At 42.4% G+C, this 19,677-nt stretch overlaps 1 long non-coding RNA gene across 1 annotated transcript in view; it reads right to left on the bottom strand.

Annotated features, from left to right (window-relative positions):
* Nucleotides 1-12,838: 12,838 nt before the first annotated feature.
* Nucleotides 12,839-19,677, bottom strand: part of LOC121536949 — a 58,901-nt gene continuing 52,062 nt past the window's right edge. The window contains exon 4 of the long non-coding RNA XR_005994930.1: nucleotides 12,839-13,540. This is a non-coding gene — a long non-coding RNA (uncharacterized LOC121536949). The remainder of the gene's footprint in view (nucleotides 13,541-19,677) is intronic.

The raw sequence follows: 19,677 nt of genomic DNA, 5'->3' as shown, positions 1-19,677 counted from the left end.
TCTCCAAACAGGTCAGGGACAAAGTTGTGGAAAAGTACAGATCAGGGTTGGGTTATAAAAAAATATCCGAAACGTTGAACATTCTACGGAGCACCATTAAATCCATTATTTAAAAAATTGAAAGAATATGGCACCACAACAGACCTGCCAAGAGAGGGCCACCCACCAAAACCCATGGACCAGGCAAGGAAGGCATTAATCAGAGATGCAACAAAGAGACCAAAGATAACCATGAAAGACCTGCAAAGCTCAACAGTGGAGATTGGAGTATCTGTCCATTGGACGACTTTAAGCCGTACACTCCACAGAGCTGGGCTTTACGGAAGAGTGGCCAGAAAAAAGTAATTGCTTAAAGAAAAAAATAAGGAAACACGTTTGGTGTTCGCCAAAAGGCATGTGGGAGACTCCCCAAACATATGGAAGAAGGTACTCTGGGCAGATGAGACTAAAATTGAGCTTTTTGGCCATCAAGGAAAACGCTATGTCTGGCGCAACCAACACCTCTCATCACCCCGAGAACATCATCCCAACGCTAAGTCTAGGTCCAAAAGTCTTCTTAACAGCTTCTACCCCCAAGCCATAAGACTCCTGAACAGCTAATCAAATGGATACCCGGACTATTTGCATTGATTCTTCAAATTACCACTCTTTGCCTTCATGACAGCTTTGCACACTCTTGGCAGTCTCTCAACCAGCTTCATCTGGAATGCTTTTCCAACAGTCTTGAAGGAGTTCCCACATATGCTGAGCACTTGTTGGCTGCTTTTCCTTCACTCTGCAGTCCGACTCATCCCAAACCATCTCAATTTGGTTGAGGTCGGGGGATTGTGGAGGCCAGGTCATCTGATGCAGCACTCAATCATTCTCCTTCTTGGTAGAATAGCCCTTACACAGCCTGGAGGTGTGTTGGGTCATTGTCCTGTTGAAAAACAAATGATAGTCCCACTAAGCCCAAACCAGATGGGATGGCGTATCGCTGCAGAATGTGGTAGGCATGCTGGTTAAGTGTGCCTTGAATTCTAAATAAATCACAGACAGTGTCACCAGCAAAGCACCCCCACCTCCATGCTTTATGGTGGGAAATACACATGCGGAGATCATCCGTTCACCCACACAGCTTCTCAAAAAGACACGGCGGTTGGAACCAAAAATCTCCAATTTGGACTCCAGACCAAAGGACACATTTCCACCGGTCTAATGTCCATTGCTCGTGTTTCTTGGCCCAAGCAAGTGTCTTCTTATTGGTGTCCTTTAGTAGTGGCTTCTTTGCAGAAATTCGACCATGAAGGCCTGATTCACACAGTCTCCTCTAAACAGTTGAGGTTGAGATGTGTCTGTTAATTGAACTCTGTGAAGCATTTATTTGGGCTGCAATTTCTGAGGCTGGTAACTCTAATGAACTTATCCGCTGCAGGAGAGGTAACTCTGGGTCTTCCATTCCTGTGGCAGTCCTCACGAGAGCCAGTTTCATCATAGCGCTTGATGGTTTTTGCGGCTGCACTTGAAGAAACTTTCAAAGTTCTTGAGATTTTCCGTATTGGTTGACCTTCATGTCTTAAAGTAATGATGGATTGTCATTCTATTTGCTTATTTGAGCGGTTCTTGCCATAATATGGACTTGGTCTTTTACCAAATAGGGCTATCTTCTGATTACCTCCCCCTACCTTGTCACAACATAACTGATTGGCTCAAAGTCATTAAGAAGGAAATAAATTCCACAAATTAACTTTTAACAAGGCACACCTGTTAATTGAAATGCATTCCAGTTGACTACCTCATGAAGCTGGTTGAGAGAATGCCAAGAGTTATGCAAAGCTGTCATCAAGGCAAAGGGTTGCTATTTGAAGAATCTCAAATATAAAATATATTTTGATTTGTTTAACACTGTTTTGGTTACTACATGATTCCATATGTTTTATTTCATTTTGATGTCTTCACTATTATTCTACAATGTAGAAAATAGTAAAAATAAAGAAAAACCCTTGAATGAGTAGGTGTTCTAAAACTTTTGACCGGTGGTGTAAATTCAATTCAAAGATCAGTCAACTAAATTCTCACTACTTAAATTCAGTTCCCAAGAGTACAGGTATTCTTACTACCATTACCCTTTTGACACATGTCAACTCACTTGAAAACCAGGAATCAGTTACATCAAGAACAACTTTTCAAATGTTGTACACAGGCCTTCTCTACACAAGGCTTAAAGTATTAACTTTTAAAACTTAGTCTTCACCGGTATTGCTGTGAAAGCAACGGTTAGCAGTTACAACACTGCTACAACTAGCAGGCAGACAGAAAATGGTATTGTTGGAAATCAGTCATAACTCCTTCAGTCAGTAGCTTAGTTATACTTTTGTAAACTACAGTCTACAGCAATTGTAGATCTTATAAAATATAGGACGGTCTAAAAGAGTCCACTGAGTTACAACAGTACTCATTCATTCCAATACCTAATTAATTCCCCTTAAACAAATTTCATATACTTCAACGCTAATTTTCTAACTTAGCATTTCAAGACAATTAAAAAATAAATAAAAAATCCTTCAATCTTAAATAAAATAACAGCAGTAAATGCTTTTCAAGCAGTACATTTCCCTTACAAAACAATCATCAAAAGAAATCACATCATACAAAACAATAACCCTGAGTCGTCAACCGGGCAAACTCTTAAGCAACCTTAAACAACTATAACCTGCTAATTTAACCCACAAATCATTTTCCCATCGCAGTTATTACTGCACCAAGTTGATAATGCTAATTTTCTACATAATATGTTCAACAACTCCAATTTGTATCATAATACCTTGTCACAAACTAAATAAACATTCAACAAAACAAGAAACAACGTAACGTGAAGTCCAAAGGGCTATACACATACCAGCCTAACAGGAACAAGATCCCACAATACACAGTAGGCAATACGCTACCCAAGTATGATCCCCAATCAAAGACAACGAGCGACAGCTGCCTCTGATTGGGAATCATACCCGGCCAGACATAGAAATAGAAAACTAGAACTTAAACATAGAATTTCTAACATAGATTTCCACACCCTGACTCAACAAACTACAGTTCTATAGGTCAGGGCGTGACAGTACCCCCCCTGACATGACAGGCGGATCCGGCTCCGGGCGTGACGACCTCTCCCTCTCTGCCTCCCCGTTGCGCCCCTGGTCTGGTCTGGACCTCGGCGTGATGCTTCCCCTCTCCTTCCTCCCACGATGCACCAAGCCCTGTCTGGACCCTGGTGTGGGAGACCCCGAACCTGGAGAGGGGCTGACGTCTGGGCCTGGATCGGCAATCCTCCCGCGATGCACCAAGCCCTGTCTGGACCCTGGTGTGGGAGGCCCCGACCCTGGAAAGGGGCTGACTTCTGGGTCTGAAGTGGAGCCGCTGACCGGAGCTGAACTGGCCCCCGGTGGAGCGGACTGCTCTGGCTCCGGAGTGGAACTGCTGACCGGAGCTGGACTAGGCACCGGTGGCGGGGACTGCTCTGGCTCCGGAGTGGAGCAGCTGACCGGAGCTGGATCAGGCACCGGTGGAGCAGATTGCTCTGGCTCCGGAGTGGAGCCGCTGACCGGAGCTGGACTGGACCCCGGTGGAGCGGAATGCTCTGACTCCGGAATTGAGCCGCTGACCGGAGCTGGACTGGGCACCGGTGGAACGGGCACGGGCCGTGCCGGACTGGGAACATGCACCCCTGTCTCCAGTCCCCGGGCCGGACTGGAGACACGCACCACAGATCTGGTGCGAGGAGCAGGAACGGGCCGGGCCGGACTGGAGACACGCACCACAGGTCTGGTGCGAGGAGCAGGAACAGTCCGGGCCGGACTGGAGACACGCACCACAGGTCTGGTGCGAGGACCAGGTACGGGCCGTACCGGACTGGGAACACACACCACTGGCCTGGTGCGGGGAGCAGGTACGGGGCGTACCGGGATGGCGACACGCACCCCAGGTCTGGTGCGAGGAGCAGGAACGGGCCAGGCCGGACTGGAGACACGCACCACAGGTCTGGTGCGAGGAGCAGGAACGGGCCAGGCCGGACTGGAGACACGCACCACTGGTTTGGTGCGAGGAGCAGGAATGCCTGGTCCAGACTCAACAAACTAGAGTTCTATAGGTCAGGGCGTGACATACCTTTGCCATTTATATTTCAGTCAGGAACTTTGGGAAGGATGGTCACAACGCCCAAACGCTTTTTGCGTTTCCTAAACTTCACTTAATCAAGCCAATTCAGTCTGTCATCTTGTAATTGTAAATGAATGTCCACATGCAAGCCTAGTTAGTGAGATATCCATCTTCAGCTTTCAGCCTCATGTCCTGGTCTCGTTAATAAGTTCATCTCTCTCTCGGCATCCCATCCTCGTGCAGTTTCTTCTTTTCCATGTATTAGGCTAACCATCCCTCTTCCTCACTCATCATGCAAAGGTTTAGCCCAAACAATTCTATCTTAGGCAAATCCAAACTGTCTACATTATTTTCTTGTTCTGCGCGTTCCACTCCCAGAGTAGTTGAGATATTTATTGATTTTTTAGGCGCAATTTATGTCAGTCCGTCATACTTTTAGAATCTCCTTCAACTAACTTACTGTACGTGCCCCATCAATGTCATTATTTTTCATTCGTCCAGTAGTCTTCAGGCTTCGTTTTCAGTTATCCTTCCCCTTTCTTTACTCACATTATTTTAGTATTTTTCTTCAACCGAAGAGTCTGCGTCTTTTCTTGTTTATCATACTACGACATTCTCCCATTCTTACTCAAGTTCCTTTACAATCATTCTATTTATGTAATTATTATTTTTATTTTAACAATGTTGTTCAAACCTACTTTAACATCTTACTTAAATCCTATCTACTTTCTTCTATGAAACAAAACACTTCACTTAATTACCAGCCTATCTCACATTACACATAATTATCACATTTACAGTGGCTTGCAAAAGTATTCACCCCCCCTTGTCATTTTTCCTATTTTGTTGCCTTACAACCTGGAAATAAAATGGATTTTTGGGGGGGTTGTATCATTTGATTAACACAACATGCCTACCGCTTTGAAGATGCAAAATATTTTTTCTTGTGAAACAAACAACAAATAAGACAAAAAAACTAAACTTGAGTGTGCATAACTATTCACCCCCCCCAAAGTCTACTTTGTAGAGCCACCTTTTGCAGAAATTACAGCTGCAAGTCTCTTGGGGTATGTCTCTATAAGCTTGGCACATCTAGCCACTGGGATTCTTGCCCATTCTTCAAGGCAAAACTGCTCCAGCTCCTTCAAGTTGGATGGGTTGCGCTGGTGTACAGCAATCTTTAAGTCATACCACAGATTCTCAGTTGGATTGAGGTCTGGGCTTTGACTAGGCCATTCCAAGACATTTAAATGTTTCCCCTTAAACCACTGTTGCTTTAGCAGTATACTTAGGGTCATTGTGCTGCTGGAAGGTGAACCTCCGTCCCAGTCTCAAATCTCTGGAAGACTGAAACAGGTTTCCCTCAAGAATTTCCCTGTATTTAGCACCATCCATCATTCCTTAAATTATGACCTGTTTCCCAGTCCCTGCCGATGAAAAACATTACCACAGCATGATGCTGCCACCACCATGCTTCACTGTGGCGATGGTGTTCTCGGGGTGATGAGAGGTGTTGGGTTTGCGCCAGACATAGAGTTTTCCTTGATGGCCAAAAAGCTAAATTTTAGTCTCATCTGACCAGAGTACCTTCTTCCATATGTTTGGGGAGTCTCCCACATGCCTTTTGGCGAACACCAAATTTAAGCAATGGCTTTTTTCTGGCCACTCTTCCATAAAGCCCAGCTCTGTGGAGTGTACAGTTTAATGTGGTCTCATGGACAGATACTCCAATCTCCGCTGTGGAGCTTTGCAGCTCCTTCAGGGTTTTCTTTGGTCTCTTTGTTGCCTCTCTGATTAATGCCCTCCTTGCCTGCTCTGTGGGTTTTGGTGGGCGGCACTCTCTTGGCAGGTTTATTGTGGTGCCATATTCTTTCAATTTTTTTATAATGGATTTAATGGTGCTCCGTAGAATGTTCAAAGTTTCTGATATTTTTTTATAACCCAACCCAGATCTGTACTTTTCCACAACTTTGTCCCTGACCTGTTTGGAGAGCTCCTTGGTCTTCATGGTGCCGCTTGCTTGGTGGTGCCCCTTGCTTAGTGGTGTTGCAGACTCTGGGGCCTTTCAGAACAGGTGTATATATACTGAGATCATGTGACACTTATATTGCACACGTGGACTTTATTTAACTCATTATGTGACTTCTGAAGGTAATCGGTTGCACCAGATCTTATTTAGGGGCTTCATAGCAAAGGGGGTGAATACATATGCACGCACCACTTCTCCGTAATTTATTTTGTCGAATTTTTTGAAAAAAGTTATTTTTTTCATTTCACTTCACCAATTTGGACTATTTTGTGTATGTCCATCATATGAAATCCAAATAAAAATCAATTTCAATTACAGGTTGTAATGCAACAAAATAGGCCAAACGTCAAGGGGGATGAATACTTTTGCAAGGCCCTGTAACTGCGCGCAGCGGCTGCATTAGATGTGGCTCAGCGAGCCCACACTCCGCCTGAGTGGAGCAGAAGGGACCCACTTCGGACCCACCAGGGAACGTCAGTGGACGGATACGCCATCCCGTACAATAAAATTAATGCTGAGACTGACTTTCTTTGAAGGACAACTAAAGTGCACGTTCAAATATATATATTGTCTTAGTGACAGAAGACTCTACTGTGTGTAGAGGAGAATTCACTGTGTGTGAGTTTCACTGTGTGTGAAGAAGACCTCATCTTTAGTGACAAGGAAGGCTGTACTGTGTGTGGAGAGAACCCTGTTTTAAAACAGAGGTATTCCCAGGTACAGTTGAAGTCGGAAGTTTACATTCATTTAGGTTGGCGTCATTAAAACTCGTTTTTCAACCACTCCACAAATGTATTGTTAACAAACTATAGGTTTGGCAAGTAGGTTAGGACATTTACTTTGTGCATAACACAAGTAATGTTTCCAACAATTGTTTACAGACAGTTTGTTTCACTTATAATTCACTGTATCACAATTCCAGTGGGTCAGAAGTTTACATACACTAAGTTGACGGTGCCTTTAAACAGCTTGGAAAATTCCAGAAAATGATGTCATGGCTTTAGAAGCTTCTGATAGGCTAATTGACATCATTTGAGTCAATTGGAGATGTACCTGTGGATGTATTTCAAGGCCTACCTTCAAACCCAGTGCCTCTTTGCTTGACATCATGGGAAAATCAAAAGAAATCAGCCAAGACCTCAGAAAAAAATGGTAGACCTCCACAAGTCTGGTTCATCCTTGGGAGCAATTTCCAAACGCCTGAAGGTACCACGTTCATCTGTACGCAAGTATAAACACCATGGGACCACGCAGCCGTCATACCGCTCAGGAAGGAGACGTGTTCTGTCTCATTCCTGAGCAAATCAATCCCAGAACAACAGCAAAGGACCTTGTGAAGATGCTGGAGGAAACAGGTACAAAAGTATCTATATCCACAGTAAAACGAGTCCTATATCGACTTAATCTGAAAGGCCGCTCAGCAAGGAAGAAGCCACTGCTCCAAAACCGCCATAAATAAGCCAGACTAAGGTTTGACACTGCACGTGGGGACAAAGATTGTACTTTTTGGAGAAATGTCCTCTGGTCTGATGAAACAAAAATAGAACTGTTTGGCCATAATGACCATCGTTATGTTTGGAGGAAAAAGGGGGTCCTTGCAAGCTGAAGAACACCATCCCAAACCTGAAAGAACGGGGGTAGCAGCATCATGCTGTGGGGGTGCTTTGCTGCAGGAGGACTGGTGCACTTCACAAAATAGATAGCATCATGAGGAAGGAAAATTATGTGGATATATTGAAGCAACATCTCAAGACATCAGTCAGGAAGTTAAAGCTTGGTCACAAATGGGTCTCCAAATGGACAATGACCCCAAGCATACTTCCAAAGTTGTGGCAAAATGGCTTAAGGACAACAAAGTAAAGGTATTGGAGTGACCATCACAAAGCCCTGACCTCATTCCTATAGAACATTTGTGGGCAGAACTGAAAAAGTGTGTGCGAGCAAGGAGGCCTACAAATGTAATTGTCTGCATCATTTCCATTCCCCCCATATGTTTATTTTGTAGCTATATATACAGTGGGGGAAAAAAGTATTTAGTCAGCCACCAATTGTGCAAGTTCTCCCACTTAAAAAGATGAGAGAGGCCTGTAATTTTCATCATAGGTACACGTCAACTATGACAGACAAATTGAGGGAAAAAAATCCAGAAAATCACATTGTAGGATTTTTAATGAATTTATTTGCAAATTATGGTGGAAAATAAGTATTTGGTCACCTACAAACAAGCAAGATTTCTGGCTCTCACAGACCTGTAACTTCTTCTTTAAGAGGCTCCTCTGTCCTCCACTCGTTACCTGTATTAATGGCACCTGTTTGAACTTGTTATAAGTATAAAAGACACCTGTCCACAACCTCAAACAGTCACACTCCAAACTCCACTATGGCCAAGACCAAAGAGCTGTCAAAGGACACCAGAAACAAAATTGTAGACCTGCACCAGGCTGGGAAGACTGAATCTGCAATAGGTAAGCAGCTTGGTTTGAAGAAATCAACTGTGGGAGCAATTATTAGGAAATGGAAGACATACAAGACCAATGATAATCTCCCTCGATCTGGGACTCCACGCAAGATCTCACCCCGTGGGGTCAAAATGATCACAAGAACGGTGAGCAAAAATCCCAGAACCACACGGGGGGACCTAGTGAATGACCTGCTGAGAGCTGGGACCAAAGTAACAAAGCCTACCATCAGTAACACACTACGCCGCCAGGGACTCAAATCCTGCAGTGCCAGACGTGTCCCCCTGCTTAAGCCAGTACATGTCCAGGCCCGTCTGAAGTTTGCTAGAGTGCATTTGGATGATCCAGAAGAGGATTGGGAGAATGTCATATGGTCAGATGAAACCAAAATAGAATTTTTGGGTAAAAACTCAACTCGTCGTGTTTGGAGGACAAATAATGCTGAGTTGCATCCAAAGAACACCATACCTACTGTGAAGCATGGGGGTGGAAACATCATGCTTTGGGGCTGTTTTTCTGCAAAGGGACCAGGACGACTGATCCGTGTAAAGGAAAGAATGAATGGGGCCATGTATCGTGAGATTTTGAGTGAAAACCTCCTTCCATCAGCAAGGGCATTGAAGATGAAACGTGGCTGGGTCTTTCAGCATGACAATGATCCCAAACACACCGCCCGGGCAACGAAGGAGTGGCTTCGTAAGAAGCATTTCAAGGTCCTGGAGTGGCCTAGCCAGTCTCCAGATCTCAACCCCATAGAAAATCTTTGGAGGGAGTTGAATGTCTGTGTTGCCCAGCGACAGCCCCAAAACATCACTGCTCTAGAGGAGATCTGCATGGAGGAATGGGCCAAAATACCAGCAACAGTGTGTGAAAACCTTGTGAAGACTTACAGAAAACGTTTGACCTGTGTCATTGCCAACAAAGGGTATATAACAAAGTATTGAGAAACTTTTGTTATTGACCAAATACTTATTTTCCACCATAATTTGCAAATAAATTCAATAAAAATCCTACAATGTGATTTTCTGGAATATTTTTTCTCATTTTGTCTGTCATAGTTGACGTGTACCTATGATGAAAATTACAGGCCTCTCTCATCTTTTTAAGTGGGAGAACTTGCACAATTGGTGGCTGACTAAATACTTTTTTTCCTCACTGTACTTCCATCTTATACATACTATATTAATTTTACGGGCACAGTATACTTTACAATAGTTATCTATCTCTGGACACCATATTTTTTTTATTTCTATTAGCCATATATTTTTCAACTGTACTGTGATGTTTCGCAAAAGTTCTGAACCTTTCTATTCTCAGATTCTACATATTGTAAATTGAAGATAAACATTTTTGCTAAAAAAAAACATATATATGTGACACTCTGGCTCCACGGACCTTGATATTTGAGCCAGGGTTGTTTATTTTCATTGGTTGGGTGTATTTCTATGCTGGGGATTTCTGGTTGTGCATTTCTATGTTTGGGTTAATTGTTCTTTATGTTGATTAGTCATATGACTCCCAATCGGAGGTAACGAGTGTCAGCTGTTGGCTCGTTATCTCTGATTGGGAGCCATATTTATACGGTGTGGTTTCACCTTGGTTTTGTGGGTTTTTGTTTCCTTGTTGCTGTTAGTGTATATCAGTATTTGGACTTCACTTTCGTCCTATTTGGTTTGTTGTTTTTGATCGTGGTTTCTTTAATTAAATAAAGTCTACGATGTTCGCTCAACACGCTGCGCTTTGGTCTCCTCCTTTCGACGATCGTGACAATATATATATATATTTTTAAAGGAGGCCTACAAACCTGACTCAGTTACACCAGCTCTGTCAGGAGGAATGGGCCAAAATTCACCCAACTTATTGTGGGAAGCTTGTGGACGGCTACCCGACACGTTTGACCCAAGTTAAACAATTTAAAGGCAATGCTACCAAATATTAATTGAGTGTATGTAAACTTCTGACCCACTGGGAATGTGATGAAAGAAATAAAAGCTGAAATAAATCATTCTCTCTACTATTATTCTTTCATTTCATATTCTTAAAATAAAGTGGTGATCCTAACTGACCTAAGAAAGGGATTTTTTAAAAACTGACTTTAAATGTATTTGGCTAAGGTGTATGTAAACTTCCGACTTCAACTGTAAATGTGCATTATTTGGCAAAGTACTAATTTCATATTAATTGATATGACATGGTTTGCAATCGTCAGATGTAAATGCATGATGAAAGTCATTCCAGGATAAGATCCTGAGGTACTATAGAGATACCAGGACAGAGTCCTGATGAAAGTGTTCCAGGACAGGGTCCTGAGGGAGAAGTAAAAAATATTCCTGCAGGTTAGAAAAATATTGTAAAAGAAAATTAATTAATCAGTGGACTGGTAAAACAGTTGGTTATGATTGGGAAACCAGCTATGAATGTAAAACCTACACAGATATTTGCATAGGAGGAACTACCATGTGGGTGGAAATAGGAGGGCAACTAAGTACAGTGCCTTGCAAAAGTATTCATCCCCTTGGCGTTTTTCCTATTTTGTTGCATTACAACCTGTAATTTAAATGGATATTTATTTGGATTTCATGTAATGGACATACACAAAATTGTCCAAATTGGTGAAGTGAAATGAAAAAAATAACTTGTTTCAAACAATTCTAAAAAATAAATAATGGAAAAGTGGTGCCTGCATATGTGTTCACCCACTTTGCTATGAAGCCCCTAAAAAAGATCTGGTGCAACCAATTACCTTCAGAAGTCACGTAATTAGTTAAATAAAGTCCACCTGTGTGTAATCTAAGTGTCACATGATCTGTCACATAATCTCAGTATATATACACCTGTTCTGAAAGGCCCCAGAGTCTGCAACACCACTAAGCAAGGGGCACCACCAAGCAAGCGGCACCATGAAGACCAAGGAGCTCTCCAAACAGGTCAGGGACAAAGTTGTGGAAAAGTACAGATCAGGGTTGGGTTATAAAAAAATATCAGAAACTTTGAACATTCTACGGAGCACCATTAAATCCATTATAAAAAAAGGGAAAGAATATGGCACCTCAACAAACCTACCAAGAGAGGGCCGCCCACCAAAACCCACAGACCAGGCAAGGAGGGCATTAATCAGAGAGGCAACAAAGAGACCAAAGATAACCCTGAAGGAGCTGCAAAGCTCCACAGCGGAGATTGGAGTATCTGTCCATGAGACCACTTTAAGCCGTACACTCCACAGAGCTGGGCTTTACGGAAGAGTGGTCAGAAAAAAAAAAGCCATTGCTTAAATTTGGTGTTCGCCAAAAGGCATGTGGGAGACTCCCCAAACATATGGAAGAAGGTACTCTGGTCAGATGAGACTAAAATTTAGCTTTTTGGCCATCAAGGAAAACTCTATGTCTGGCGCAAACCCAACACCTCTCATCACCCCGAGAACACCATCGCCACAGTGAAGCATGGTGGTGGCAGCATCATGCTGTGGTAATTTTTTTCATCGGCAGGGACTGGGAAACTGGTCAGAATTTAAGGAATGATGGATGGCGCTAAATACAGGGAAATTCTTGAGGGAAACCTGTTTCAGTCTTCCAGAGATTTGAGACTGGGACGGAGGTTCACCTTCCAGCAGGACAATGACCCTAAGTATACTGCTAAAGCAACAGTGGTTTAAGGGGAAACATTTAAATGTCTTGGAATGGCCTAGTCAAAGCCCAGACCTCAATCCAATTGAGAATCTGTGGTATGACTTAAAGATTGCTGTACACCAGCGCAACCCATCCAACTTGAAGGAGCTGGAGCAGTTTTGCCTTGAAGAATGGGCAAGAATCTCAGTGGCTAGATGTGCCAAGCTTATAGAGACATACCCCAAGAGACTTGTAGCTGTAATTTCTGCAAAAGGTGGCTCTACTAAGTAGACTTTGGGGGGGTGAATAGTTATGCACACTCAAGTTTTGTTTTTTTGTCTTATTTCTTGTTTGTTTCACAATAAAAAATATTTTGCATCTTCAAAGTGGTAGGCATGTTGTGTTAATCAAATGATACACCACCCAAAAAATCAATTTTAATTTCAGGTTGTAAGGCAACAAAATAGGAAAAATGCCAAGGGGGGTGAATACTTTCGCAAGCCACTGTAACCTTGGTGTCCCTGGGAACGATCAGCAAACAGAGTTAGCCATCCCATCCTCGTCGTAAAGAATTGTAGTGGAAATTCTAACCAGAAAGGAAGAGAAAGACTGTAGATTCTTCAAACAACTTTATTATAAGAATTGCAATTCTGTAACGGTTAACAATTCACTCAATGGTGCAGAGTTAAGAGCCCAATGAATAACCTATGTCTACGTGGCTGTTTAGCAGATGTGTGAGAGCCTGGTGGGAACATAGCGTAGAAACAAGAGATAACGCCAGTTTTGTTACTATCTATCTGCTGCTGCTCAAACTAGCCTCTGTTCTCTTCATATCTACACACAGCTGTGGTCTTGAAAGATGAAAAACTGTGGTCACTCTCAGACGGACCTTTGTCTTTGGCCGCGTGACTAAGTTAAACAAAGACAAGAGTGGAAGAACACTAGCTTCTTCTTACATGACAGAAACAGACAGTGGAAATGTACATGTTTTAGGCTTATACAGCATATGTGCATAACAGAGTTTGTAATTTTCTCACCATACTCCCTGACCTTGTAACTAATAGGGGATTATAAGCCAATTTGAGAAAAAACAATTGTTTCAACTGTGTGTTGTTATTCTCTTTGACATTTGTCTTAGACATTTGTATTAAGAATATTGGCAATAGTAATAATCCAGGGCTGGTGCTGGTGTTATAGCTGGGACCGGGAGAACCTGGGTTGGTACTTGTGTTAGGGTCAGTATTGGAAGTCGTGCTGGGACAAGGACTGGCTGCCAGGGGTTGGTGCTGGGTCTGGTGCTGGGTCAGGGTCAGGATCTGTAGAGGGGAGGAAGAACAACCTGAGGAGCAAGCAGACCCCCAAGGGAACCCTAGACCCGGAGGTCAATGGCGGTACTTCCCTGTGGCCTGCTCGCTCCAGGTGAACGCAAAATACTAATAGACCAAATGTTCCAAAACCGTTAGGTAGGTAGGACTTGGTTCTGTATGGAGAGTTCAGAGCTTCTGCTCTTTTCTGTGTAGGTTTCTCACTTACGGGTGGCACAAATTGGGATATTGGGGAGGGGAATGGGTAGGGTATATGCACATTATATACCGTAGTATTTGCTATAATTCATATTTTTGTGTGTTTCTGCAGACTGTAGTGTTTTTGCGGACCTTTCTGTAGTATTTACTACAGTACTTTTTTGTTTGCTACAGAATTCTATAGTAAGTACTGTAGTATTCTATAGTAAACTGTAGTATTTTTTTGATGTGGGTAATTGCTTAACATCCACTCTTTAAGATAATGACCCATTCTCTGGCTCCCGGCTGATATAATATGCATGGAGAAGCTAGAACCCTGCTGTTCTATATAGTATATCGTTTTGTCAAAAACAACATCTAGCTGACGAAGTGCTAAAAGTGCCTGGAATCTCCTATTTGTTACAGCCTGGTTCATGGTAGTGGAGGTGTAGCATACTCTACTGACGTTTCTAAAGGTCTGTGTGAACATCTGTTTTGGCATCTCTCTTGAGGCTGCTGTTGGACAGTGATGGATCAAGAGTGTGGTTATTGGCTTTCCTCTCTAGGTGAAAACAGCAATAAAACACAAGCTAGCAATTCTTATTAACATTCAAATGAAAAGCAACAGAAGTAATGACTTAGGAGATAGGAAAGCTGTAGATGCAGACCACTGGACTACCATCAAGGTATTGTGGTTGGAATAAGGCAATCGCGTTACATGAATGATAAATGTATTTCAGTGTGGTATAAACATATTTCCTACTGTGATTTCCCGCTCTTTCGACCATCATTCCTCTGTGATGATAAATTAATTTCAAAGTGGGCAAAAGTTACTGAAAAGGAATCTTCAAATTTTCTTTCCAAGCCTTGTATATGGATAAAAAACTGCACAAAATATGAGGGAAATCATAAAGCTGTGAGATTGAGGCACATCTCAACTCCCCTATCAATACTGGGCCTACAGCAGCCTGTGGGACACTGACTGATGTAAATATATTATTTTTCCACTTGCCTAATACATCAGACTGTTACCATGGTTACCCCATGGCTATTCAGTCTCTACAAGCCAGAAGGTTGTATGAAATTATCTTTAAACTTACTTTGCTCGTTGTCCATGCCTTTTGACGGTAGGAAGTGAAGATAAACTGTCCACAGGAAAGTACTGTTAACCAGACTTTTTGGGGTGCCAGTCTGTATATGGCTATTTTCAATCTCCTGATGCATTGCACAATATGTAAACAACAGTAATGTACAATATGTTAACAATAGCCAAACATTGTCGACCGAAGCACGTTTCCTCACAATGAGCTGGAAGTGCTTGTGTCTTACTGCAAATTAAAAGTCAACAATATTCAGTCTGTGGTTCGGTTACGCTTGGCAATTGTTTACATATTGTGCAAGCTTTTAAGTCGCATGTGAATTGTGTCAGTATTGAAAATACAAACCGAAAGAACCATATACAGACCAGCGTACTGAAAGTCGGGCTAATATTACTTCCCTGTGGATATTTTGTCTCATAATGTCACGTTCGTTACAGGAAGTCCTGAGGTTACACAACACAAACCTTTACAGAACAAGATCCCACAAACTAACTGGTGCCAACAGGCTGCCTAAGTATGGTCCCCAATCAGAGACAACGAGCTACAGCTGTCTCTGATTGGGAACCACCCTGGCCAACATAGATCAACACGATCTAGAACAAAAACATAGAAAACTAAACATAGAAAATCCACACCCTGGCTCAACATTTAAGAGTCCCCAGAGCCAGGGCGTGACACATAAGGAAAAAATCAGCGAACAACAGGTAAAGTAAGTCCAACTGAAGTTAATTCAACATTCTAACTTGCAATGGGCCTGTCCGAAAATGTTGAGCCTACATGTTAGAGACGAGAGTGTAAGCCTTACACTCATAAATGTTTATGATCAGTGGCAAATTGGGCATGTCTTTACCAGTCCAACATCCTCCCCATGAGAGACATCCAGCTTGTGCAGTTCGAACATTATTTCCTATTACTGAAAATGTGGCGGACACAGCGCACCTGATGTACTGAAATGAAGAGAGAGGGGAAGAGACAAGACAAGAGAGGATTGGAGTTGAGTAACGAGTGAAAGAGGGATACTGGAAAGAGGAGTGCAGTATATGAGCTGAGAGATAAAGAACGAGAGCTAGATAAAGAAAGGTACAACTGGAGAGGAGCAGAGTTAATTTGAGAGAGCTGAAGGGATACTGGGTAAAATAAGAGTGGAGTTGTTTCCCTTTATGAGAATCTCAAGGTATTAGTTATCTCAGTCCAGTGAAAATTGGTCAGTTTTTATGTGTTTGATGTTACCAGTATTTTCCTCACTTGTTGCTTGGCAACACGGGGGCCAACATGGTGTAATTGGGTGTTTTAGAAATGAACACAATAGATCAACTGAGAGCGGAATGGAGAGACCCCTTAAATGGCAGATTATGTTGTTTAGAGAGAGACAGACAGAGACAGAATGGAGAGACTGAACCCCCTGACCAGTGTACACATTGTGGCTGGGCTCAGTATAAATAGTATAATATATACTGTATGAACATGAATGAACCATTCAACACAAACATTTTCTTCAGACAAACCTAAATGTCCTGAACATTTCACTTTGAAGATGTACTTCAGAAACATACCATAATGTATACATGAATGCATAGGCCCAGCAGTGGCTTTATCATGTTTTTTCGGGAGGGTTGTTAGTGTTAGACGTACAGGTGTTGGATCTTAATTTGACCAGTATTGTCACAGCAAAATAATCCTGCAGCAACAGGATTTGAACGTTTAGTCCATAAGCAACATTATGGAATAAACGTTAAAATCCTGTTGCTGCAAGATTATTTTGCTGCGACAATACTGGTCAAATTAAGATCCAACACCTGTACTTCTAAAACTGTAACAACCCTCCCTGAAACCAGGACAAAGCCACTGTTGGGCCTATGCATTCATGTATACATTATGGTATGTTCAGGACATTTTAGGTTTGTCTGAAGAAAATGTTTGTGTTGAATGGTTCATTCATGTTCATACAGACTTAGGCCATTAGCTGGCCAAATTAGGCTACATGAAAAGTGCAATACTCTTAATATACTGTAACCGTGTGTTAGTGCGGGTTTTCAGTGAATTTATGTTAATCATGAAGCTCTCAGCATCAAAAGAGTGATCAAATTAAGATCATACACCTGTACGTCTGCCTGGCTCTCTGTGTGCTATCTCAAGCTGTACACTCCCTACCTGATCTGACAGTAATTGCAGGATGAGGTGCTGCTTGTACTTTCCCCTCTGGCAACATTTGACAGAACTGCAGAACATCGAGATTAAACAGAGAACAACACACCCATGTAGACACACAAAATTGATACATTGCACATACACACACCACACACACACACTTAGTTCTCCATTCTTGCCATAGGGAAGCTCCCTATCACAGGTATAGAGCTGCATGTGAACAGACTTTACTGACATTTGAGTCAAAGTTAAACGTACACTCAAAGAGGTGCATGTGAACAGTCTGTCTACATCCATAACACTCACCTTGACCCCATTATGGGATCATGGAGATGCATGCTACAGACTGAATCACAGGTGGCTGGACACAGGTAAGCCACCCCACTGTCATCACACAGTAGGCTGTATTTGGACAGGTGAATGATATGTTAACGTTTGTGTGTTGTTTTCTGTCTGACCAACAAAATGTCTGAAGTACATTCACACAAAATAGAAATGCTCACAGAATATATTAAATATATTTTCTGTCAGGCTGTTTGATTTTGCGAGAGTACACATGAATGCTTCCTGAAGCAACAGAGTATACAACTTGACGTGCAGTATGTCTCACTCACATGGCAACACTGCAACAGTAAAAAACACAGCTGGAGGTGGGAATTGCTCTTGTGAATTGAAATATTTTAAATAAACTGACACAAACCATTAATATCAGCATGATTCAGTTTCTCCCAAACTGCTTTTTAAAGAGCTCTGCGGTATGGAAAATTGGTTTTAGCAGTTGTCAGGACGTCATGTGTGGTGTTTTGGGAGATTTTTGACTAGACTAACAAACATATCCACATTGGCATGATGCGGTCCCAATGCGGCCTAAAATATTGGCCCCACGTAGGCTGGCCACATTGGGCCGATGCGCCTTTACGCATCGGCTCCACATTGGCCGCCAAGGCATTGACCCAGTGTGGCCCAGTGTGGGCAGTCAATATCTGGTGAGGGCAGCCCTCACTTTGCCTGAAATAAGCCCATATTTTCCCAACAAACATGCCCACATTGGCACGATGTGGGTCCAATGCGGGTTAAAACATTGGACCCATGTAGGCTGCCCACATTGGGTCGATGTGCCTTTGCTCATCAGCTCCACATTGTCCCAAAGACAGGTGGCCCAAGGACAACCTTCACTTCGCCAAAATAAAATGGATTGTCTGCCTGTTACATTGTATCTAAAAGACAAAGTTGTTACTATCATATATATATTTTTGCCAGAGAAACTTCAGTTTCTCATATATCACATGCAATTATCTAAATCTTTTAACAGACTTCATTTTCACAATATAATCAGACAACAGAACACTAACACTGGAACGGCACTCTCAGTAACGGTTTCACAAAAATATGATTCCGAGGTAATTGTCTTTGAAGTTCCGAACCTCATTCGTTTGAATGGTGTCAGCAATTTTGATTTAGTATTCCTTTTTAACTCAACAACATGAATTGGGGTATTTACAAACCACGCCCCAAAATTTGCTAATGACTAGCCCATGTTGGGCTGAGTTATCAACACAACAGCACCATGGTTATCAACACAACAGCACATGATTTTGTTCCCTGTCAGTTTTTCCCCTAACATCCTTCCAGTCACCCATGCTGCCTCTCTTCCCGTTATTCTTTTTGGTATATATATATTTAGTCATTTAGCAGACACTCTTATCCAGAGCGACTTACAGGAGCAATTAGGGTTAAGTGCCTTGCTCAAGGGCACATTGACAGATTTTTCACCTTGTCGGCTCGGGGATTAGAACCAGCAACCTTTCAGTTACTGGCACAACACTCTTACCCACTAAGCTACTTGCCGCCCCGTGTGTCTGTCTGTGGATCCCTCCTGGGCTCTCTCTCTCTATACCGTTTCCACTGAGTGTTCCTCCACATGTGCTGCTGGTGACCACTGGCTTCTGACTAAATAACACACACACACACACACACACACACACTGGTGGTGAACCCTCCCCTGGCTGCTGAATAAGGTTGGGGTCACAAAACTCGAACAAGCTCTGGATTACTCATGGAAACATTATGACACACTTCTCTCACGTACTGTTCCTCCCCTCCTAAAAACAGCTACAGGGGACATTAATTAATTAATTAATTAATTAATTAATTAAATCTAACTTTTACATAACCAGGTTGGGAAGCTGAAAATCATAAATTTGGATGACAACCTGTTATACTGTAAACATGACTGAAACTGAACGCACATTTAAATATTTGTAAGGAGAGGGGAGACAGCATGCAAATGTAAAGCAGATCTATGACGGCTTCCTGTCTGTAATCTATATTTCATGATGATTATTCACCACCTCCTAAGACTAACAGGCAACATTTAAATCCATGAAGCTCCTGGGAACCGCCTCTGCATGATTACTCTGTAGGTCTACTGTATGTGTATCCTCCGAAACACTGTAAGTCTTGGTTATCTCAAATATAACACCCTAGCCTAGGGATAAGTCACAACTTCACATCTATTAGCAAAGAGTAGCTTCAGAATGCTAAGTGTGAGTATGATAAGACAGAATGAGGTTGTGTTAAAGTCTATGTTAGAGGTGGAATGCCACGGTTTTATGTTCCACAAAAATGTGGAGGGATTTATTCACCACTTAAAAAGTATCCTGCTGTGCACAGTGGTTACATATAACATACAACTATCAGGTG

This window comes from Coregonus clupeaformis, chromosome 23 (assembly GCF_020615455.1).
Source record: "Coregonus clupeaformis isolate EN_2021a chromosome 23, ASM2061545v1, whole genome shotgun sequence".
Taxonomy (NCBI): Eukaryota; Metazoa; Chordata; class Actinopteri; order Salmoniformes; family Salmonidae; genus Coregonus; species Coregonus clupeaformis.
This window is presented reverse-complemented; position numbering and strand designations above follow the sequence as displayed.